This window comes from Mixophyes fleayi, chromosome 1 (assembly GCF_038048845.1).
Source record: "Mixophyes fleayi isolate aMixFle1 chromosome 1, aMixFle1.hap1, whole genome shotgun sequence".
Classification (NCBI taxonomy): Eukaryota; Metazoa; Chordata; class Amphibia; order Anura; family Limnodynastidae; genus Mixophyes; species Mixophyes fleayi.
This window is the reverse complement of record NC_134402.1, coordinates 29,846,552-29,872,554: the sequence shown is the minus strand read 5'-3', so window position 1 is coordinate 29,872,554 and position 26,003 is coordinate 29,846,552.

Below are 26,003 nucleotides of genomic sequence, written 5' to 3'. Positions count from 1 at the left end.
TCAACAAAGTTCAACTTATTTATATTACAATTTATTCAGTGTTTCTTTTTGCTTCTAAGATTACAAATATAGCATTCTAGGAGAGGGTCCTCACTTTTATAATGACGATGAATATGTCTTAATGATAGAAAATGATAAGGTTTAAAATCTATTTCCAGTGCAGACATTTTTCTTTTTTCTTATAAGATAGTAGCCATAGCAGAGGCAGGAACCTGAAAAATGGAGAGGAGACAGTATAATCACGTGACAAGTGGAACACCTCCAGACTCTCCATGGACCACTGGGCTGTACCTGGATTGCCCCTGTTTCTCTGGGGTGGACCTGTATTCCATCAGTAACCCCAGGTCAGACCTGCATTCCCCCTGTTCCTCTGGCAGCTAGTGCAATAACAACCTCTCCTCTGAGTTTGGTCGTTCCTTCTCTTAGTCTGGCAGCTATTTCTAATAATCTGTTGGCTCTTCCTGATAGATTGGCAACTCTTTGGGAAAGACCGGCAGCTCTCGCTCTGTAAGACTGGCAGCTCTCTCTGTTAAGAGATAATCTTTCTCTGTTATGTGTGCAGCTTTCTCTATGAGACTTGCAGGCCAGTCTAATGGATATCTATGCAGTGAACACCCTACACTCCTCCCACTACGCTCCCACTATACTCACTCTGAAAGTGGTGTTGCTTTCCTCTAGTCATGAGATATGATCGAAATCATTTTCCACATCCAATGCAAAAAAGACCAAAGAAACTTATTTTTTAAATATATAATAAATTAAATTAATTACTCTATGCATGTTGTCAGACGCTTGCCTGTTGGGAATGCACTACATCTGGTCTGGGTCGATTAGAGTAGGCAATAGTTCATTTAGACTGTTGGCTAGGATCTTACCGAATAACTTAAGGTCAATGTTCAGAAGATAAATCTCTAGTTAGCGCAAACTGCGCTACTTCTTCTTCTTAGGGAAGACTGTGATTTTAGATCTAGTGGAGTGAAATTTTTTAACTGTTAGATGCGGTTGAAAACTGAGCAAGTCTAGGGATTAATTTAGGTGCCAAAGTTTTATAATAACTCATAGAGTAACCCTTCGGACCAGGGGCCTTTGATAATTTTTGGGATTTGAGGGCAATTATAATTTCCTTTTCAGAGATGTCTTCACCTAGAGAAAGTGTAAATAGGTTCTAGTGTCTTGCATGAGGTGGCTTCATGAGCTTTGAAAATGTCTTGATCTTTCCAGGGTCGTACATCAGGTTATCCTTAATTTTTATCCCTCCTTTTATGCATGAAATAGACAATTAGTTGTATTTGTGCAAAATTAAAAACTCTGTGCAGCAGCATATTTTTCAGTTCAGAAAGCATACCTTCCAAATGTCCCGATGAGACCCTACTGCCCGAATTCTCTTCACAACAATGCAGAATAGTATTTAGGGAAGGGGAATGTGGTTGAGGTTAGCAAAGCCTGGAGATGTGGCATACCCCCAACAGAAAACAACGACTCCCCCAGCACAATGCAATAATGCCCCTTTTTTGGAGGAGGCGTGCTCATGTCTCCATGTCAGAACCCAATATGCTTAAACAGAGTAGAACATACGCCCACCTGCTTAGCGTAAATTATGGCATTGATTGCAAAGTGCATGCCCATGGAGGGTTGTGTGCTCTTCCTTATGATACCTTATGACTAGAGAAGTGGAACGGGGAGGGAAGGTGCAGTCTAATGTAGGACGAGAACAGTAAGGTCAAGTTCACGCAAATTCGGTTGATAATGACCAGCACGGACACACCTATACGACTGTCAGAACCATTTACTAGCTAGCTGTTACTGATTGGCTGATTGCGAAGCTGGTAGTTGCTTATGTGACTGTATGTATGCCTGATCTAAACCCTAGTGCATATGTTATAGATGCAGAGCAAGGCGTATCTTGCGATACATGCATATGGTCGTAAATACGCTCATTTTAGGGGTAGCTCTCTTCATGCGTCCAACTTATTATCAGGCCCAATGTTGGGAGGTATGCGCAAAAGGACTATACTGTGCTTGTCTAGCCATAATTGACACAGCCTCAAATGGGAAGTCCAGTAACAACTGGCACGGTGGCGTAGTGGTTAGCACATCTGCCTTACAGCACTGGGGTCTTGAGTTCAATTCCTGACCATGGCCTTATCTGTGAGGCGTTTGTATGTTCTCCCCGTGTTTGCATGGGTTTCCTCCGGGTGCTCCGGTTTCCTCCCACACTCCAAAAAACATACTGGTAGGTTAATTGGCTGCTAACAAATTGACCCTAGTCTGTGTCTCTGTCTGTGTCTGTGTGTGTGTGTGTGTGTGTGTGTGTGTGTATGTTAGGGAATTTAGACTGTAAGCCCCAATGGGGCAGGGACTGATGTGAATGAGTTCTCTGTACAGCGCTGCAGAATTAGTGGCGCTATATAAATAAATTGATGATGATGACTTATAATTGCCTTGCTCTCTTATGGCTTTAGGTTGCCACACAAGCTCACAAGCAGAGGCTTGCCCACGTTCTATACTTATCTATGTTCACTGTACCATGTTTGCTCCCAATTGCACAGCACTGTGTAAAAGAGGACACAATCAGTAACACTGATAATAATGGTATATATGGACTAATACAAAAATGCTGAAAATATTTATATTTATCATGTTGAACTGACCAAATTAGAAGTCATCCACACTTATAATTTCAGTATATTAAGGATTTTTATGTTGATCGACTACCTTAGTTATATCCATTTCTACAACAGTCAGTTTTTGAATACATGAAATGGAAATTAGAAACTGAAAAGGAAATCTTCTCTATCTTTGCCATGATGTCACTGCACAGTATTAAGATGGAACGTTTTCATTCAGTATTCAAATTGACTTGGAAGCTTGCAAGTTATTGTTAATAATAATCCCTATTATTCAGTTTATAAATTGTCTTGTGTTTTCGAAACTATTTTACTCCCACTATAAAAATTTGCATTAATTAAAATAGAAAATACATTCTGTAAAAAAAAAAAATCTGCCATTGATTGCGACTAATAAAGAACGTCTGTCTTCTCCTCTTCATGGAAGAACAATTGAGAGCATGAGTGCACGAGAATATGTCAAGGACTAGAATTTTATTCCTTCTTTAAACCCAAAGGCTGTATTCTATAAATGTGGAGTAGTCTGATATTGGAACAAAATATACCCAAATATTAATGTAGTATATAATTAGCACAATACTCTGTAATAAAATTTCTGCTAGGTTTAAATGATTAATTCTTTTTTAGTTTACTTAAAGTTTTATATATATATAATTCTCCATTTACTCACAGAACTTCTCCTTGAACATCATTTTGTCATTGATCCAACGATTGCTATGATACTTGTTTCCTCTGATGTACTACAATGTATCACTTGTACTATGTAATCGCCATCTTATCATCACAGAACCAAATAGACTCTGACATGTTATTGTCATAAACAATTGAAATTTGATACTTCTCCTCTCATGTGCTACAATGGTGCTTTGAATATGTGATTGTTGTTTCAGCTAAATAGAATCAATACAAAAACAATTAATTATTTACACTGAGCTCTTTATAGAATCTACTTACAAAGGGCCACTATTTAGAATTAATAACTCTGTGGGTTAGATTATTTTACTGTAAATTGTTATTTCAGGAAATTAAAATGGAACAAGAACTGCTTATTTACCTTGTTTAAAATTGGGTTTCCATTATATACCGGCACCATTCATTGTTAGGACTGGACCGATAGGATCTAATCCATCAACGAGCCTAATATTACTTAACTAGGGGTCCTTCCGCTTTATATGTCTCTGGGAAGCAACCGTCTGGGCAACTTCATTCATCCCTGAAGAAGTCTGACCTAAACACAGGCGAAACGCGTAGGGTGGTTCATAACACTACTAGACAAGTTGTTACTGCCTCTCTGCTCAATAACATCACTTCTCCTGTTATTACTTAGGTGACAACTGGAAGGGAAGCTCGTTGAAGCAAGGAGCTGCTTGAGGGACACAGTGTGCTCCCTGGTATGCTTAAGGTATATCTGGAGGTAAAGGCGTGTCTGTCTCCAGGTCTAATCAAAATCAGTTTAAGCAAAGATTTTTCTACTAACAATTGCCTAGTTATCGTTTTTATTGACTTTTCTTGCATCCATTGAATACCTGTGCTAGCTTCTTGTTTCTGCAACCTGCTTACCTCCCTGTGAGTTCTGGCTTTGACCCTGGCTTTGGACATTGGTGACTTCTGGCTACTGGATTTGGATATCCAGTAGCCATTTAGTAGATATCTGGCTCTGATTACTTGGCTTGTGTACAGACTACTCCTTCCCTGCAGCACACTACAGGTAGGCTTTCCTTCGCCTACTGTGTGCTTGCTAGTGGTGTCTGGACTCACCTGCGTCACACTGAGGGGCTCTGGGCCTGTTTCAGGTATGACCGCTACCTTGTGCAGTGCATACTGAACCTAGCTGGTTGGACTCTGCCCCTAAGCAATGGACTGTGCATAGCAGCATACTGTGCCAAGTGTTTCCTGCCATACAGTGTCATTCACCAGCTGTGTCAGGGGCCTCTTCTACACCATAATGTATTATTTGTGCCAGTGACTGTCCTTGGTTTACTATCCAGTCAGTAACTTACAGCACTATTTTGCCAGATATCTCATATTGCCTCACCTGATTTCATACCTGCTAAGTTATTATCCTGTTTTTGTCATATCTGCATTAAATGTCTATACATTTTGAACTACTTCAATGACTCTATTGTTTGTTTCACACCTGCCTCATATCTCCTGCCTGCGACAACCTAATATTCTGGTACAGCATTCAGGATCTCTGTTATATTCATTTAACACATTATATTTAATATTATTTGCCTTGCATATCATCATTTGATGCCCATTTAATTCCTTCTGTAAGGAATATGTGGTTTGTACTTACCGCGTACATTTCAAGACAAGGAAAATTTAAGGGCATTTTGCCCTTTGTCCATAGTTTTCATTACATAGTAAAGTATTCAAACCGTACTCTCCAAGCTATTCCCACAAAAGCTCTGTCCTTAGATACTTTCCTTTTTTCAATTCACCCTCTATGAGAAAGACACTCTGAATGAAGTATGCTGTTTGACTTTGTGGATTGTGTGTGGCCTATAGTGCTTTCTCAGAGCCGCAATATCTGACACACTATACAGATTGTAGTATACTGACCTCCTATCACACACTTACAATTTATTCTAAGTATTTATTACATGTGCCTTGGGTTTTAAGTGTTTTTTGCTTTTACATACATGAAACATAACTTACTATACACACCTAGGAACACCAAAATGACCATTAGGAAAAATGTACAGTAAAGATGGCTGGAACCAGCCACAAACTGTATCTTGAACTGGTTCGTTGAATTCTAAATTTTGCAGTATTTTCTTGAAATTTAGGTAAATTCAAGCAAGTTGAACAGGTTCAACCATGTCCAAGCTGGATTGCACTTGATTGAGCCAGTACATACATATGTGAACTGGTTTAAACACATTGAGCTTCAGTTGATTCCTTTTAACTGTTTGCTGAACAACACACCTTAAACATGAACAACAAAAAGTCGATATTGGATGTGAATGGCGAACAGTGATCTCGGGGCAGAGAATTTTCAACCATCAAATCCGATCAGAGTCTATTGAAGATTGTATCGTGAAAATGTTCGTTGCCATGAAACTAGTGCATCTTATATTAAACTGCCATCCTACTACCAATCTGAGTCTGCTTGAACATCTGTTTCACTTTCGTCCAATGCCATCTTCTTGTACTATTAGGAAACCTTGCCCGCCTGTGTCTCATTTTTAAATTGACATTCTATCTGCTGCTGCCACTCTGTTTCATTCATTTGCTTGAAATGCCATCTTCTTTTACTAGTTGGAAATGTATATTTTATTAATCTGTCATCCTACCCGGGGATGCTACATCACTTGGTTTTACTTGCATCATCTGCCTTCCCCTTGTACTAATAGGAAATGTCTTGTTCGCTACCAAACCAAAACTAAAATCAAAATCAACACCAAAACGCAACAATAGTCTTGGAAACATAACCGGGTTATTTTCTCCTTACTAACAGACACATTCTTGTTGCGAAGACATGCATTCTGCTTCACATGAATGAGTTATACTCATGTAAAACGTATCAGTGTCACAGAGAATAGGTGATACAATTTATGTTCTATTATTTTGGTGATTTTAAAAAAATATTTTTGAGTTCTATATTTCAAGGGTGTTAGATGGGACCAGAGAAATCACCTTTTGTTGCAGGACCCCAGGCTAGAGGGACAACCCACTGCTGTAATAATGACATCAAGTTTCAGCACAACCCGAGTGCCGAAGGTTCAGTATGAATGCTGTGACGGAAGCTGTCAGTAGATCGAGGTTACCAAAACAGTTTCATGTCATATTTGCTTTATTTCACATTCCCCCTGTTATTTTTCTTCTACCCAGAATTAAAACCCCACCACAGAGCAAAATGAATTGACTGTTGCTTTCCCAACTCTAAGTAAAAATTCCGCGAAGTGAAAATCAAAGATTGTGTCACCCAAACTTTGCACCTCTGAGCAGTGGCCTGTTCTATCACATAGATCACTTTGCTAATTACTATGTGCTGAATTTTACAGGTTCACAAAAATAAAACAGTAAATGTGGCATGTGCAAAATTTGAGCACCCTTCCAATATATATATCTATCTTTTTTAAGGACTCAAAACTTGATTGACTCATTTAACATTAAAATAAAATAAGCGGAAGGCAAATCCAGAAATCAATACTCTGACTTGTCTATGCTCTCAAGATATTTTGTCTACTATCAACAACCATGTTCTATTCTGAGCTGCTGTCTGTTGAGTATAAAAGAAACATAATTGTATCACGATTCTAGCGGATTTATTAAATTCACTTTTTTGCTAACCTGGATTAGTGCTAATAGTAACAGAGACACTCAGTCTACTACATCCCCAGTGTTTCACCAGGTCATCCGCCAAGGGGGTTTGGATTGGACTTCGCTGCTGGAGGGTTCACCGATTGTGGCACTCTGCCTTGCCTCCGGATGGGATGAGCTAGTTTCGGACAGAACAAGGGACTCGTCAACATAACCAGGACTTGTACACAGATGCACTGTGGAATGCTAAATTGGATAACAAGAAGGAGCGTTAGAAAGAATCAGGTCAGCAACAATCAGGAACAGATGCTATTCCCAACGACAGGCAGAAGAGAGGTCATAGCCACAGTATGCACTGGAATGTTGGTGTACATGTAGGAGCCTAATACTGTAGCAAAGATCTGTGCTCAGAACAGTTTTAAATAGACAGGCCAATTCAAATTAGCCAGGCTTGCTGACATTAGCGGACATGTGAATGTCCATTTAAATCTAGGGCAGAATTATATAGCGGCTGGAGGAACACACTGCAGGTGCCAGGAGCAAGGAGAATTGGGCAATGAGTGCACCAGACCTTGGATCCGGTAAGTGACAGTCAGACTCCGGGTCCATTGCCTTACAATTTCACTGTTATAAAGCAGGGAAAGGCTATGAAAAGATATTTAAACTTTTCCAGTTTGGAATTTCAACTGTCAAAAACATCATGGGAAATGGAAGTCAGGGAGAACTATAAAAAGTCAAGGCAAGATCTGGAAGATCCAGAAAAATATCTTATAGAACTGCTCATAATTGGTCAGATGTTCAAAACAGAGCCCATATATTACTCCAAAACACTTGGGAGGTGGTAAAAAAAAAGCAGCAACATTTTGGAAGTGAAGTGAGTGATTTGGGTCGTGAAGAGTATCAGTTGGGAGAAATGCTATATGATCATTTCAGATCTGCTCGCTTAGTGATTCTTTGTCTATCTACTGTTTGGATGTATCATCATCTGTAAGTAAAGTAAACAATCTCCAACTGGCCTGACAGCCCTAAATATGCTGCTTGGCAGAGCCATTGGAAATATGCTTAAAGTCATGTCTACAGTATGATAGATGAAGAATGCACATAGCCTCAGGATAAAGCAGCCTTAAATTGGATTCTATAAAATGGTAGAGACTTGAGAGATGCATTATTTTATAATGGAAAGTGCAGAATAATTACAATAATCTGGGGATGAACATCTGTAAAAGAAAAATACATTTAAAGGGATTCTAACCTGTACTTTTTTATTTTCTCGTTGTATATGTCTATAGGGATTAATACACTATGACTATAAAATATATTTTTTACTATAATTGGCTTTACCCAAATAGTAAGGCTGCAGCAGATCTCAACATTTAGTATATTTCCATTATTTGCTGTATCTTCCCAAGAATTAGAAATTAGATAAGAAAAAATCTCTTTGGAGCCGCATTCTGCATTTGGACACAGAATTATTCATGTCTTTTAGTCATAATTGTAAGGAATTTTTCTGATATTTGTACCTCCAACCACTAGAGGTCCCTGTATTTGTAAACTTGCCCTTAGATTTGCCTTTTTCCACGATGGCATGACATCAAAGAGAAACCATCTTGGATCCTGTTTCCTGTTTGGGCCTATAATAAGCACTTCTTGGATCAGACTTGTGCTTTAGTATTCTGTCTGCTCAGCTTCTGCTATTTGCTACTCTTCCTTGCATCTGTGACTAACCACTGTGTACCGACCCGGCTAAGATCTGACTAACCACCTGTGTACTGACCCGGCTAATGTCTGACTACCCGCTTGTGTACTGATCCGACAAACATCTGACTAACCACCTGTGTACCGAGCCAGCATACGTCTGACTACCCGTTTGTGTACCGACCTGGCAAACATCTGCCTAACCACCTGTGTACTGACCCGGCTAAAGTCTGACTACCCGCTTGTGTACTGTCCTGACATACATCTGACTACCCGTTTGTGTACCAACCTGACAAACATCTGGCTATTCGTTGTATATCTGTTAGGCCATTGAACTTCAGATAATACCACCAGTATTCTTACATTAATTTGGCATTAAGTAGTCTCACCTATCATTGATGTTCCACTCAGTCAGCTGAGAATATCATCTGGTATCTAACAAAGTGTATATATGCATTTCAACCAATCATATATTTGCTTTATGAGTTTAATGCTCACTGGATCTATCTATCCAGAAGTTGAGTAGTCCGTCAAGTCCCATGCCTTGCCTAGAAGAGTTATTTCCTCAAACTATGTAACCTTTTGTCACTATTTTTGTCCAAATCATCAAGGTGTTCTTTCACAGGTGGTACGATCAGCCATTACAGACTTCAAACACTGAACTGGCGTCCATCGGCAGCCTTACAGACCCCCAAGAGGCCAAGGTGGATGAAGTATGCTACTTACAAGATGCGGCGGATCAAGAACTGACCGCAATAAGACCGGTAATTGACTGGGTGACAAAACGAAGGAAATGACGTCCATATTAAGCACATCCCAGATTCCACTGACCCACAATGTGATGAGATTTCACAACTACACAATAAAAGTGAAACTTATGGCTGTGAAATCTGCAATTAATTCTCATCAAAGGGGCGGACCTTCAAATCTTTGCCAATCTCACTCACATAACCCTTAAGAAAAGCAGGGTCATGGTTTTGGTGATTAAAGATCTTTGGAACCACACTATTCCTTACCGATGGGGTGTCCCATTTCATTTGTGATTCACCAAACAACTCCAGATTTTGACAGTATACATAATTGAATGGATAAGATTTTGGTTGCAGGAGAGAAAACAGAGGGTTGCAGTAAATCGAGTGCATTCACAGGAGGGAAAAGTTACCAGTGGAGTACCCAGGGGTGGGCTGGGCCGGGGGGCAGCGGGGCATCGCCCCCCCTGGCCGCTCAGTCTAACCCCTGTTTGGGCCGGCCGCCACCGTGGATGTAATATTACCTATATATAACCAGGCGGCCGCATCACATTACACGCAATGTGGACGCGTCAGCGCACAGTCGGCCGCATCACATGACACGCATCGCGTGTCATGTGATGAGGCTGCCTGTGCGCCCCCCGGGCTGGAAGTTGCCAGCCCACCCCGGAAGTACCTCAAAGATCTGTACGTGGACCAATGCTTTTTAATATCTTTATTGGTGACATTGCAAATGATATTGAAGGGAAAGTAGGCCTTTTTGCAGATGACACAAAGATATGCAACAGGTAGACACACCAGGAGGGATAAAAAAAATGATTGATGATCTAGGTAGAGTAGAGGAGTGCTCAAGAGCGTGGCAACTACAGTTTAATGCCAAAAAATGCAAAATCCTGCACCTGGATCTCAAAAACCCAAATGTTAAATATAGTATTATTAGTATAATAGACATTATTGTTAGGTGCCATCCCCGCACACACGCTAGGTGGCGTTAACGGTCGCCTTCTCTTCTTCCCGGCTGTTCCGTTGCTAGGCAACGGGATGCTACTTCCGGGATTCGGCAGGAGGTTCAGGCACATGCGCCTAGCAACAGAAACGCAAATTAGAGCTTACTGTCAGCGGTCAAATCAGCTGACCGCCGACCCCACGTCCACCAATAAATCTCCAGCCACTAGGGTGCCAGAGTATATAGTTTCCTAGGTTCCAGCAGTGTTATCCTGCACATTTGTCTATTTGGATTCTTGACCCCAGCTCTGCCTGATCATTCTTTTGGATTCTCCCTTGGACCCATCCTGATTCTCTGGTTTGACCTTTGACTATTCGTTTGTCTTATCCTTCGATACCTGTTTCTGGCCGCTCGGTTTTGACCCTGGTTTGTACGACTCACCACACCTCGCTGGTAGCTACCTGGGAGGGCCGCGACCTGCACGTCTCAGCAGCTAAACCCAAATCTCATTGCGGGGATCCCTGGTGAAGATCTGAGGCGTGTTTAGAATCTGCGCCTCCCAACGTAGCAGCGCCAATACCGGCAGGTAAGGCCATCAGAGCAACCCAGCTTGTGACAACTATAATAGAAACTACTGAGGAAGAAAGGGATCTAGGGGTCACTATTTCAGGTGACTTACAGGCAGGTAAGGAGTGTAACAAAGCAATGAGAAAGGCAAGTCAGATGATTAGTTGCATAGGGAGAGGAATCGGTAGCAAATAGAAAGAAAGAAGTAATAATGCCACTGAATAGGTCACTGGTATGGCTCATCTAGACTACTGTGTTCAGTTCTGGAGGCCATATCTCTAGAAGGATATAAACACATTAGAGACTGTACAAAGAAGGGCCACTAAAGTGGTGCATGGCCTACAGCACAAAACTTACACGGATAGACTAAAAGATCTTAATATGTATAGTTTGGAGCAGAGAAGGGAAAGGGGGGACATGTTAGAAATGTTCAAATATATCAAGGGTTTTAACAAGGTACAGGAGGGAAACATTCTTCAAAGGAAGATAAATAATACAACACAAGGACATGTACTGAGACTGGAGGAAAGTAGGTTTAGAGGAAACTTGAGGAAAAATTACTTTACAGAAAGGGTAGTGGATACGTGGAATAGTGTCACTCACCGGACTTCTAGATATAAAACTGGGCCAGTTGTCCCTCTGCTGGCGCCTGTGCTGCGCCGCGGCCGTCCACCATCTTGACTAGGCTTCTGCGCATGTGCAGATCAGGAGGTCTCTTTATAACCTTTATTGGTATTGGCTATCCATTAACCTTGTCTCTATTTAGGCACTCCTAACCCCTCCTTAATTGTCTGATCTTGATACTCCCTTCCTCGTGTCAGCTGTGTACCTTGTTTCTGTGGCTGCTGGTAAACCTGCCTCCCGCTGTATGCTATAGTGTCCGCTGCTTCTCACCTGTTGGCCGGATACTCTTAGCCACAGCCGTGGTAAACCTGCATCCCGCTGTATGCTGTAGTGACCGCTGCTTCTCACCTGTTGGCCGGATACTCTTAGCCACATCCGTGGTAAACCTGCCTCCCGCTGTATGCTGTAGTGACCGCTGCTTCTCACCTGTTGGCCGGATACTCTTAGCCACAGCCGTGGTAAACCTGCATCCCGCTGTATGCTGTAGTGACCGCTGCTTCTCACCTGTTGGCCGGATACTCTTAGCCACAGCCGTGGTAAACCTGCATCCCGCTGTATGCTGTAGTGACCGCTGCTTCTCACCTGTTGGCCGGATACTCTTAGCCACATCCGTGGTAAACCTGCCTCCCGCTGTATGCTGTAGTGACCGCTGCTTCTCACCTGTTGGCCGGATACTCTTAGCCACATCCATGGTAAACCTGCCTCCTACTGTATGCTGCAGTGACCGCTGTTTCCCACCTGTTGGTCGGATACTTCTTAGCCACAACTGTGGTCAACTAGCCTCCTGCTGTAGGCTGAAGTGACTATTACTTATTACTAGTTGGCCACATTCTATTCCATCAGCATTCATCATTTCTAGCCAATTGTCACTATCGTGTTATATCTTTCTCATTGGACTTATTTGCTTTAGTGTTATTGGGATAACATTACCTCTGTTTGTTTATCCTATAGTTTATGTTGCATTATCTTTCCTGCCGGACAAATGTTGTTACCATCATCGTATATATCTACGTTCACCTGAGTACCTTCACATGGTTTCTATTTATCAATGTTATAGTTAGCTGTACTCCGTTGCTCTGCGGCACTCTCTTGAGGACCGCGACCTGCGATGTGACGCCGCAAAACCCAAACCCTCTTGCGGGGGTCCCTGAAGAAGACCAGTCACTGCGTTAGACTCCGCCTCGAGAGTAGTAATAACAACTAGCAGAGCATTGGGTCAAGAACTCTAGTGACCGTGACAAATAGCCTCCTATCAGAGGTGGTAGAGGATAATAAAGTAGAGCAATATAAACATGCTTGGGACAGACATAAGGAAATCTTTACAAAAAATAAAGGATCAGATACCATTGGTAAAAAATGGGCAGAATAAATGATACCAAGTGGCTCTCATCTGCCATCAAATTCTATGCTTCTATGTTTTTAAACGTTATTGTCATCTTCTATCCAAAACATGACAAATCTCCGATAATACCAATCAACCAGACATTGTACTATAAGATTATATATAACATATCGGAATAAGGCTGCATATAAGATATTAGTCTTCGGGTTGTATATACCAAATGTTATTTTCCAAAATGACATATGTTGCCACATGACAATATAGTATTTACTGCTCCACGATTCATAAAAAACTTTGGTAATGAGGCTTAGGCTTGATAATATTCTGGTGGGTGTTATTAAGTGAAGAAGTCATGGTAGTAGGTAAAGTGGGGGCTTTGAGTTACAGTTTTAAGATGCGGCACAAACACTGTAAAAGTGATTTTCAGATCTGCAAAAATGTAGACGCACAACACAAGTGCATTTCTTGCTCTTTTGCGCTGTAACTAAAAGATGGTGATGACTGTTGGGTGAGCATTGTTGTTCCTTCTGATGGGAGGAGTTGATTGATTGAGGACAAGAGGCTCGGTAATGCTGCATTGACCTCAAATGCAAAAAAATTAATTTCATACTTCCTGGTAACCTGATCACAGTTTACAATGAACAAATTTAAAAATTGGTTACTGTAAAGTGACTGAAAAAGAAAATCTACAGGCATAGCCAGACCAGCTCCAAATTCCCAGGACATTTATTGCAACATCAAAGCAGTACAGATGTGCCACATTTTATCTATTGAAAGCAGTACACACTTCTAACATTTACATTTAGGCATTATGACCATTTATGCAATATTTTCATGATATCGTTCCTTTCATAACAAGTTCATACAGACTCCACAAAATGCTAAAGGAATGGAAAATAATGAACCAATTCTCAGCAGCATACTGATGCTCAACCAAAAGAAGAAAACATCTTTCTTTAAAGAGTAATTATTCACAGGGACTGGCGTCAATCCAAGAGTATCAATAGAGCCGTCTTTATATTATTGTCAGATGAACATTATTAGTATTTGCATTAAACATTGGCATTGAAGATCTGCACAGAGTCCTTTTGTTTAATCATAATGTAATGTCTTCTCCCACTAAAACCAGTCTCGGATAGGAACTCGACACTGCTCAACTATTGCAGTGTGGTTTTGCAGAGCAAACAGTGTAATGATTATGTCCTCCGAGTCTTTCAGGGATAAAACATTACAAATGTTTTTAATAATCACAGTATTTCAAGTCAGGTTATGGAAGATATTGCTACTTTTTTTTGGACAGACATTTGCTCTTAGAGGGCCACATTTACAGTTTGATTCATTTAGTGTAAAAATTCTGTTGCAAAATATGCGTACTGACGTGTGTATCTTTAATCACAACTACCACAAAGTCCAACTCAAAACACAACAGAGATACTGCATCGGGTGTACTAATGCATGTACGTATGCCACACAATAAGATAGGGATGAGGCTTAACAGGGTTAGTAGTAAAGGAAAACATTCAATTACCCTATCGTACACAATATACAATGTGTAATGTATGAAATGTATGAACACCAGAGAGAATAGTATCATAACAGTATTTTTAATTATGCGAAAGACGCACATCCATATGTATAAAACCAATGGGAATCTTCTTTCCTGCAGTAAACCAAATTAAATAAGTGATCAAAAGAGACATATTAAAGCTGCAATTGTAATGAACTATGTACTATCAGTTGGAGGGGGATACACGTAAACAGCCAATCAGAAGCGGATACATGACTTATCATCATCAATAGGCACCAGGGACTGGGTTCTGTATTGCACACTAGACACCAGGAACTGGGTTCTGTATTGTACACTAGGAACCAGGGAATGTATTTTGTATTGCACACTAGGTACCAGGGACTGAGTTCTGAATTGCACACTCGTTACCAGGGAATGAGCTCTGTATTGCACACTAGGCACCAGGGACTAGGCTCTGTATTGCACACTAGGTACAATGGACTGAGTTCTGTATTGTACACTAGGAACCAGGGAATGTGTTTTGTGTTGCGCACTAGGCACCAGGGACTAGGCTCTGTATTGCACACTAGTTACCAGGGATTGAGTTCTGAATCACACACTAGACACCAGGGACTGGGTTCTGACATGCACACTAGGCACCAAGCAATGGGCTCTGTATTGTACACTAGGCACTAGGGGCTTGGTTCTGTATTGCACACTAGGCACCAGGGACTAGGCTCTGTATTGCACACTAGGTACCAGGGACTGAGTTCTGAATTGCACACTCGTTACCAGGGACTGAGCTCAGTATTGCACACTAGGCACCAGGGACTAGGCTCTGTATTGCACACTAGGCACCATGGACTGTGTTCTGTATTGTACACTAGGCACCAGGGAATGTGTTTTGTGTTGCGCACTAGGCACCAGGGACTAGGCTCTGTATTGCACACTAGGTACTAGGGACTGAGTTCAGAATTGCACACTAGGCACCGGGGACTGGGCTCTGTATTGCACACTAGACACCAGGGACTGAGTTCTGTATTGCACACTAGTCACCAGGGACTGGGTTCTGTATTGCACACTAGGCACCAAGGAATGGGCTCTGTATTGCACACTAGGCACTGAGGAGTGGGTTCTGTATTGCACACTAGGCACCAGGGACTGAGTTCTCTATTGTACACTGGTCATACCTCCTGTATATAAGCCACACTCCCAAGAAACTTCTATGCATATTTCTGTTCTGCTCATCATGAAACTTAACATGTCTACAAATATATTTATAAACTTATGTAAACAATACCTTTAAAATAGGTGAGAATTAATACTTTTGTATTCATTCATTCAGTATTCAACCTGTATATTATAAGAAATAATACAACCCCTTACTGAAAATGATTACAAATAGCAAAAGTCACCTCAGAATTTTAGATATGTATAGAAGCGCACAGCTTGTCGTCTTGTGCCTTTACACAGTCCTAGAAACTCTTGGAGACTTCATATCCACATAATTTACAGGAGGGGATATGTTATCCCATATATACATTAATTAATATTATACACATGTATGATTTACTGGCATTTTTTATCAACTAAATGTATACACGGTCTGTTCACCTCTGTTTTTTAATTAGATGCAGTGTAATGTAATGTTGCTGTGCTTTGGAAATGTTAGGCATTCAAAGAAGTGTGTAAATATATAACTAAATGGTTATTTGGATGAGTGATGATGATTTACTTTTATAATTGTGATGTTTGCTATAAAAAGTGTGCTGCCTACGTCATATTATATATATAACTTGCTGGTAAATCTTGGCAGTTGCAGGGTGTGTGGGCCATTAATGGTGGGTGGGCAGCTAAATGTTCTATTGTGCTCTTGGCAATATCTACACTCAGCCTCCTCCAACTTAGTAGAGATGTTGTCAAACTACAAGACCCAGCATGCTTTGCCAGTCGATAGCTGTCAGGGTATGCTGGGACTTGTAGTTCCACAGCACCTGGAGAGCCACAAGAGCCCCAGGCTTACATTATGCACTTGGGAGAAAGCATACAAAAACATCAGTGTGTTCTGGAAGTGGTTCGAGTTGAGAGTTATGCTGCATATTGATCTATGCTGTTGACTCGTTTGCCCGTAGAGGGCCCGTGTGGTCGTGAAACTGAATTAAGGAAACTGGTCAATATTCAATATAGATCAGTATGCTGGCTGCAAGCTTGATTTAAGGTTCTGCATCTCTGGCTATCCCCATTATAGAAATCCAGCACTTCTGGATGCATGGCTGACCCTTAGAGGCAAGTAAGGAGAGATTTGCATATATGTCATACTTACCTACTTTCTTCAGCTCCCTTCCGGGAGCCAGCCAGTGGAGGGGGTCGTGAGGGGGTGGGGCGGCCAAAATCGCGTCATTTCGGACCCGCCCTCCTGTGACGTCATGACGCAAACTGCGTCATTTGACAGCGGGGGGCGGGGCTAGACGCCACGATTCATTGGGAATCGCGGCATTTGGGATCTAATTCTGCCCACTTCACTAGGAAGTTGGCACTTCCCAGTGAAGTGGGCAGAATTCGGGAGATTGCCACACTCGCCCGGGAGTCCGGGAGACTCTCGCAAAATGCGGGAGTCTCCCGGACATTCCGGGAGAGTTGGCAAGTATGATATATGTACACAGAATTGTCAGTGGGAGATTATAATCCTTCACGATATGGCTCTGTGGGCTAGTGATGGTTGTTATCAGCTATTTTTATAGCGCCTCCAATTCCGCAGCGCTGTACAGAGAATATTTGTCACTCACATCAGTCACTGCCCCATGGAGCTTACAATCTAAATTCCCTAACACAAAGACTAGGGTCAAATTTGATAGCTGCCAATTAACCTGCTTTAAACTAGATATGAGAATATAAATTCTTTGATAGGAAGGCCATAATAAATATATATATATATATATATATATATATATACATATATATATATATATATATATATATATATATATATATATATATTGTGTTTACCCATTGGAGTTTATTCAGCATCTGAAAATGTTCTGAAAATGTCCTTATTGCATCTATACAATTTATATATAAAATATATTACGTTCTAGGTAAGAACACATTTTTTATGTTTATAAAAGTCAATACTTCTGTGATTCCTAAAGAAATTAGAAGTTTATAGTCTTTCATTTTCAGCTGCAAAAAGCCCAGTAACATATTTTTTATTTTATAAAATTGTTGTTTTATTGTAGTTCTAACTAAACCCCGGCCACTTTTTTTTTTCTCATTAGCCTAAAAGACAGAAATATCCAAAAGTCGATAAAAGCTTATAGGTTATAGGTTATAAAATTGTACAAAGGACAATGCTATCACACGTTCAGGAAACCTTTCCGTTCTCTTTTATATAATATTCCCCTTAATGTCGTACTTCTCTTTAATGCTGTAAATTGCAATCTGCATTGGATGAATAGTTGATTGTGACTGGATCGTAAGCAGCTCTGCAATGACATGGTAATTACATCAATGCTGTGCAGTAAATGAACCTGTCCTGTCTTAGCCATGGCTCTAAGGCTGATGCAATCTCGCTGACACTTTCTTACTCTATCCCGCTTTTACATTCTAACAGCTGCAGCAGATGCAATGATATTTCACCACCCACGACGGCGTCTTGCATTGCTCAATGAAGCCAAAACCACAGTATATTCTCAGAGGAGATGTAAATACATGCAATTGATATTAATAATTTTAATAGAAAAATGTCGCTCTTATGTGGAACTGTAAATAGTCCTAAAATATCTGACCCCAGTTTATAATCACGAATGCTAGTTTAACCCAGAAAAAATATATTTTATTGACTTACTTTCTGCTGTTACAGTGGATGTAACGTGGAATGCACAAATGTTAAAGCGAACAGGAATTTTTAATGATGAGATGACATTTTATAAAGCCGAGCGCCATCACCCAGCTGTTGCCGTTAAAATCGGAGAGGCTTTGTCAATTGGAGATTTCAGCCTCGTGATTCACACAGTTATCTTCATACATATTAGAGACAATGAATCCTTTCGCAGACTATGTTATACAGGCTTGACAGCCATAAATTATAGCGATATTTTATGGCTGATGTTATAATTAGTGTACTGTTCATCCACAGTTGCCAAATTCCATTTCTTAGAAATTTCATTAGATACACAAATAATTAATACATACTTATTGTGCAAGACTTTAAACTGTAATGTGGAGGACAACGTTTCACTTCCACAGGTAGAGGGGTATTCAAGTGTCAGCAAGTTTTTTTTTTGACTGCGTTAAATTTGAAACGGTCCTCTCGCAGTCCAGTAGAAGGTCCACTGAAAGTACAGGGTGTGCGAGAGGCAGCCGCGTTAAAAGCTATTCAGTTGTTTTTTAACGCGGCGCGTTAACCAGGCCAATATGCTGTTTTATCTCGCACCTCTTTGGGGTGTGTTAAAAATAAAAAAAAACCTGAAAAGTATTTGAAATCATGTAATAATGTGAAAAAAAAGTTAAACTTATGTTCATCACTAATGCCTAACATGTAAAAGTTGATTTTCTTGTGAAAAAATAATGAAATAAAATAAACATAAAAAATAAAAAAAATTAAATCACTAATTAATTATATTTATGTATGTTTTGGTACAAATATGAATGTAGTAATGTGTTTTGACATGGTATAGATGATTCTATGGTAAAAAATAGTTCAATTAAAGAATATGCTAAAGAAAGTACTGTAATGTAGATATTATCAATGTGTAATGCAATCTAATGTATGATAATGTCTGCAAAACCTTTTTTTTTGTGTTATACATGCGTAAAACTCCCCTTCACTCCCCTAAAACCTCACAAACACAATGTTTAACGCGTGGGGGCAGCGTACCCTCTTTTTCAATTGAATTGCACAAGTTTTCACGCTGCGCTAACTAAAAACGGTCGCTATTGCAGTTAAAAACCCGCAGGAGATTTTTTTTTTTTACGCTGCGAGGGGAAAAAAAATAGCTGACAATTGAATACTCCCCGTAGAACGAGGTATATTACAGACAGGCTCTGTTCCTGCATATTGTCATTGCACTTAAGAATGAATGAGGTAATGGAGTGATGATGTCACAAGGGCAGGAAAGAGGGGCAAGAGGGCAGTTGTCCCTCCACTCCCTGCCCACACTTGTTTTTATAGAGGATTGTCATTGCCAAGAATCCTGCACAGATTTCACTGTCATTTTCATAACCATAACTATCTTACAGGAGATCACAGTGGCCGCCTTAATGGTTCGCTGTCACTACATTCCATCCTATAATTATCTATTATTGTTATTATATAGATGATACAATAATGCCTCGGGTCTAAAGATGATCAGAGTTGTGGTTGAATTTAAAACTGAATTTCAGGGCGGAACAGACTGTTTCGTGCATTGTGAAGTTCTTAGAGTTCCACTTTTTCTTCATCTTTCCGCAGTGTGTTTGTAAATTCCATATCATTTATGGTCAGTTATTTATCCTTTCTACCTTCACTCAAGTCTAGATGCAATAAGATCTTATTGTGTCTCTGGTGTCAAGAGGAGGTGTAGGGCCCCTGGAAGCAAGGGGTGCATATGATACCAGATATTGATCCTATGGGGATGGATAAGGCCATAGATAGATATTATGCAGAGGTGCAAGCAAAGCAAATGAAGTGCACACATGTAGAACTGATTGAATGGGCCGCACCAGGATTTGTCTTCCAAGAAAGTCCCAGTGTAGATATAATAAATGCCCCCAGCAATAACTAGCATATTGTATCCAGGAATATACAATGTAACATAACTCAGCAATGACCAGCATACCCTTGATGACCAGAATATCATATCCAGGAATGACCAGCATACCTAATGATGACCAGAATATCATATCCAGGAATGACCAGCATACCTAATGATCACCAGAATATCATACCCAGGAATGACCAGCATACCTAATGATGACCAGAATATCATATCCAGGAATGACCAGCATACCTAATGATGACCAGAATATCATATCCAGAAATGACCAGCATACCTAATGATGACCAGAATATCATATCCAGAAATGACCAGCATACCTAATGATGACCAGAATATCATATCCAGGAATGACCAGCATACCTAATGATGACCAGAATATCATATCCAGGAATGACCAGCATACCTAATGATGACCAGAATATCATATCCAGGAATGACCAGCATACCTAATGATGACCAGAATATCATATCCAGGAATATGATATTTACTGAATCGAATAAAACTAAATAATATAACAAAAAGAACCATAAATAATAATAATAATAATAATATTAAAATAATAATAATAAAAAAATAATAAAAAATCAAAGGTTAGAGGACAATAGAAAGAATATGTAGTATGTGGTACAAACTTTGTAGCGCTGCTTCTACATATCATTTCTATTATTTTATTCTCTGTTTTCATACTCATTGTATTTATTAGTCATTTCCATCACCTGATATCTTTTCCTATACACAATCACCCAGTGCTATCCACAAGCTAAGTGTTGTATTAGCATAAGAAGTTATAGAATGAGCCCCTTTGTCCCATGTCACTGGCAGCTTCACGTTCTTTGCGGGTGAATAATCATCTGTATCCGGAAAAACAGACATAGAAAGACACTGAAGTTTGTTCTGCACATTTGAAGAGTAAACTTCTACTATTGGCACTAATAGTTGTGTCAACCTTAGTGGGAGACTAGGAATTGATTATGAGCAGGCCGAACTGGGGGCAGTCACCTCAGGGCCCCCACACAACAGGAGATACCACAAATGTTCCCATATTTGCCTACTGTCTAATAACCTAATAACTAACCTGCCAAATCACTGCTATGCATCCTGTACTACAAGAAAATGGCCACCACTCTCGTTAACGGGGACAGGTGTTGTTTTAAATTTATTATACAGTATACCTCTACTGTTTCTTCTAGATAACTCACCTCTCGAAGTGACATATTTAGCAGTATAAAGATCAGTACTACAAGAAAATGGCCGCCTCTCTCCAGCACAGATGTAGGCACTACTTATTATTCTTACCAGTGTTTCCTCAAGATAACTGGCCAGTGAGATTGTCCTGCACACAGAGGGCCTGATTCATTAAGGCACGCAAAACTAAAATATTGTGCGTTTTTCGAGCACGTGCACATCTGTATTCTGAAGAAACGTCTCTCTCTCGAATACAGATCTAGGTACGCTCTGCTCTGACAGACACAGCACACTGCTGGATACGTACCAGACATGTGTGTAATATAAAGCTCCAGCAGAGCGCACTGAATTAAAAAGTATTCAATTATTTTCACCTGTTAATAATATAGTCATTAATGGAAAAAACATTAAAATATTTTTTTTACATTTTATCCCCCATGAAATATATTTATCTAGATGTTATTAATGTCTACTGTACATAAAATGCATTTTTACTGTTGTTCCTAAATGCAAACACATGTTCTAGCATGTATACATAGCTGTCATCACTATCACTTGCACTTACACCTGACCTGTAGCTGGTGCAAGTGATACGACAGAAGAACATGTACCTTAGAGATGCCCAAAGCTTGAATTGGATGTTGCTGTGTGCGCTTGGTCCTTACTGTACATTGACTACATGCTTGCGCCCATTCCTCTCGCCGTTCCTCCCCTGAAATTCTAGGCACTCGGAAGCTCCATTTGCTTCCGAAGATAAATTAGATACTTGCGTTTACTGCCGTATAGCCTGTTTCTGGGCATGTGCAGTGCGATTTAACGGAAAATATGGCACGTATCGGTACGTTCCTTAATGAATCAGGCCCAGGATATACAAGTGAGAATCAGATCTAGAACTATACTGTGTACATAATATTGTTTCAGATGCATGCAATAAGGACAGACACAGAGGGGTTTATTTACTAAACTGTGGTTTGAAAAAGTGGAGATGTTGCCTATAGCAACCAATCAGATTTTAGCTGTCATTTTGTAGAATGTACTAAATAAATGACAGCTAGAATCTGATTGGTTGCTATAGGCAACACCTCCACGTTTTCAAACCCGCAGTTTAGTAAATATACCCCAGAATGCTAGTTGACAGTAGCCATGTTAATCAGGAAAAGAGAATATAACACATCCAGATCAAAGGAGCATACTTCCCAACCGCCCCAATGTCAGTGGTGTGGATTCACGGCTTCTGTCCGTGAGGTGTGGTCGTTGTGGTGTGGTCAAGATTCGTGGAACCAGATGGTGTTTGAAGCGCCAAGATAGGGTGGTTGTCCCAGATTGATGTTTGGTGCAGGATAAAGGAGATTAGGGAAGGGTTAAAGCAGTGGTCGGGGAACCGGGGTAAATTACCCCAAATGAGGCAAAAATAAATTTCCTGGGGGTAATGCTGCCGAGACACACCACCGGCAGTCATGTCATTTATTTTCAATCACATGACCATGAGGCGGCTCCCAGCAGTCTCCTCTCCTCCTCTCTCCCAGTCATAGAATTTTCAGTGAGGGACAGAGAGTAGCAGCGGCAGAAGAAAACAAGACAAGAAGAACAGAGAAGAAGAAAAAAGAAGAGAAAAATTCATTAGAAAAGTAAGTAAAATAACAGAGGCACATAGGGTGAGGGAAATAAGAGACGTGGAACAAAACTATGGAGGAACATAGGGTGAGGGAAGTAAGAGTGGGGAGAACAAAACTATGGAGGAACATAGGGTGAGGGAAGTAAGAGAGGGGAGAACAAAACTATGGAGGAACATAAGGTGAGGGAAGTAGGAGAGGGGGAAACAGAACTATGGAGGCACATAAGGTGAGGGAAGTAAGAGAGGGGGGAACAAAACTATGGAGGCCCATATATATATATAAAATTTTGAAATCCAATAATTAATAATATATGATTTCCTTCCTTTTAAATCAAGGAGGTAACGTCAACATATCTAAATATATTTTGGGGTAAAAGGTAAAAGTTCCCTGACCCCTGGGTTAGAGGGTCATCAACTGGAAATACAAATCTGAATATAAAGTCTGAAAAAAGGTATGTAATGGGATAGGTGATGGGGGTAGAGATGGAATTGCAGCTATTGTTAGACCAGAAATGGAGATGTAGGTAATGTGGAGAGTAAAAAATTGTTTTAGAAGGATATATAGGGTGTGGTGGTCCAAGATAGATGAAAGTTAGTGGAGAAGGTTAGGAGTCATAGAAGTGTGAATTGAGATATAACGAGAAAACGGTGTAGTAAAAGATAGAGATATAATTGGTAGTGCAAGCAGAGATAGGGATGTAGATATATACAGAAGAAAAAGTAGAGTAGGAGATTAAAGTGGAAGTGGAGTATAGAGAAAAGTGCAGGTGCAAATAGTTTATAAATTATATACAATGATAAATTCCAGGAACAGGGGCGAATGTACGAATAACGAATGGAGATGGGAGTAAAATTAGGTGGTAGTAAAGATGTGACAGAGTTATGAATATAGATGGGGGTTCTAGGTGAAAGATAGAAAGAAATATCTGTAGATGCACAAAAAGTAATTAGTGGAGATGGAGCAATAAAGATAAATAAATAAAAGTAAAAATAAAAATAGGAGTAAAAATGGAAATAAGAGAAAGGGAGATGGGTCAAAATAAAGCTATAAAAGGTATATAAAGGTAATTACATAAAAATAATAGTATAAATAGAAATAATAATATAAATAAAATAGAAGTAAAAGTCAAAGTAAATAAAAGTGAATAAAAAATGAAAAATGAAGAAAAATAAATATAAAAGTAAAAATACAAATTAAGGATTAAGTAATATAGAAATAAGATTAGAGTAAATAAAATGGCAAACTTTTCTTGTACTGTATGTAGGTATGTCCCGAATGCGTTTCACCACGTATAGTGGCTTCCTAGATGGATTCTGCATACAGAAAATATGTAAGAAACAATAACATTGCACCACAAGATGGCTCCAAACATAAGACTAAATAAATAAATAAATAAATATTACAGAACAGAATATTTCCTTTATTTACACTGAAGTACATGTGTCAGAGAGGAGCCACACAAACTGGAGCCAGAAGACTGAAGGAAAGAAGATCATAGAAAGGTAAGTTAAGAACAGAGGGCCAATGTGTGATGAAGGTGGCACAGTGTGATTAAGGGGAAACAGAGCGATGGAGGAGCGAAAGTGTTATGATGAAGGGGCACAGTGTGATGATTAAGAGGGTCATAGTGTGAAGAAGGAGGGTGCACAGTGTGATGAAGGAGGGGTACAGTGTGATGAAGGAGGGCACAGTATGATGATAAAGAGGGTCATAGTGTGAGGAAGGAGGGGGCACAATGTGATGATAAAGAGGGTAATAGTGTGAGGAGGGATGGGGCACAGTGTGATAATAAAGAGGGTATCCGAGATCAGTCACGTTTGCCTCGTTTTGGAATCCGAATTAGCGCAAACTCGGTACTCGGATCCCCGAAGTTCGGGTGGGTTCGATTTTCAAAAAACCGAGCCCTCCCATCTCCATTTATTACCCCAGGGACCCTTATACCGTTTTTTCTACAGCCGAACACAATCTTTGGGAAGTTCTTTCCCACACACAAGCAATCTCACTTGGGTTTTAAGGCACTTAAAACAGAAAGCCTGGGACATACATATCTGACATTTACCACTTTCCAGTGCTTCTGTTCCAATATATTAAGTCCACAATGTATCACTTAATGTGATTTTTTTATAGTTAGAGAATTTAGGTACTATTAATCAAGCCCTATCAATGCAATAAAACGTTTTTAGGTATGATAGGGCTTTTGTTTTGTTTTTTTCGCTATTTTTGGGCCTCCCTTGGGTGAAGCAATAAACAGTATCTAGGTGTTACTTGCATAGTCTCCCTAAAATTATTTTTCAAAAGTAGGCAAGTATGACTTCTCCCCACTGCCAACTGCTTCCTCCATCTGTCCAGGACCAAATCATGCAATGTATTTCGAGAGCCTTGTGTTGAGATCAGGACGCTGGGCATATTGAAAAAGACGGATAATCACACATGGCATCCCCTCTCATCCAGGGCTGTGTTATATGCATGTATTAGTGCTCTGACATTGTACATTTTAAGCTGGTGGTTTATGTATTCTTAAATGTCACCAACTGAGTTCTTTAGGTAGCGTTAGGCATTCCAATATGTCCCCTAAGAGAGTTATTTTCACCTGGGGTTACTGGGCACCCAGTCATCCAGATGCACCCTGAGAAGTTGCTCAGACCGCTGGCTAAAGACTTTGTGGGACTTATGCCACTCCTGGTTGGTGATGTTGAGACGAAAACTCCAGGAAAACAACTGTAGGACCGTTTTCAGAGGAAAAGCCACTCAGGGGTTAACTGAGGGATGGAACAGAGACATAATGAAAAAAATCCTTTCTTGCCTGACAGATGAGTGCCCATTCTCTAATCTAGCCAGATATCCTGGAGCCCCTCTCCACAGGATGCCTGCTGCCATAATAGGACTTGGGGGAGGGTATGTGGTCATCTTCTGCTATGCAGGTACCCAAACCCGTGGGGAACTGTTATCTGCTTCCAGCGCCAACTGAGACAACACCACCATGGGGACTGGACTGGGTTTAAAAGAAATAGCATGGTCATCCGGGCCCCATTCTATCATCTACTTCAGCAAGGCTGACTAGGAGTTATGACTCTTGTTGGCCTGTTCCAGAATTGTGCTTGTTTAGATATCGAAGTCAC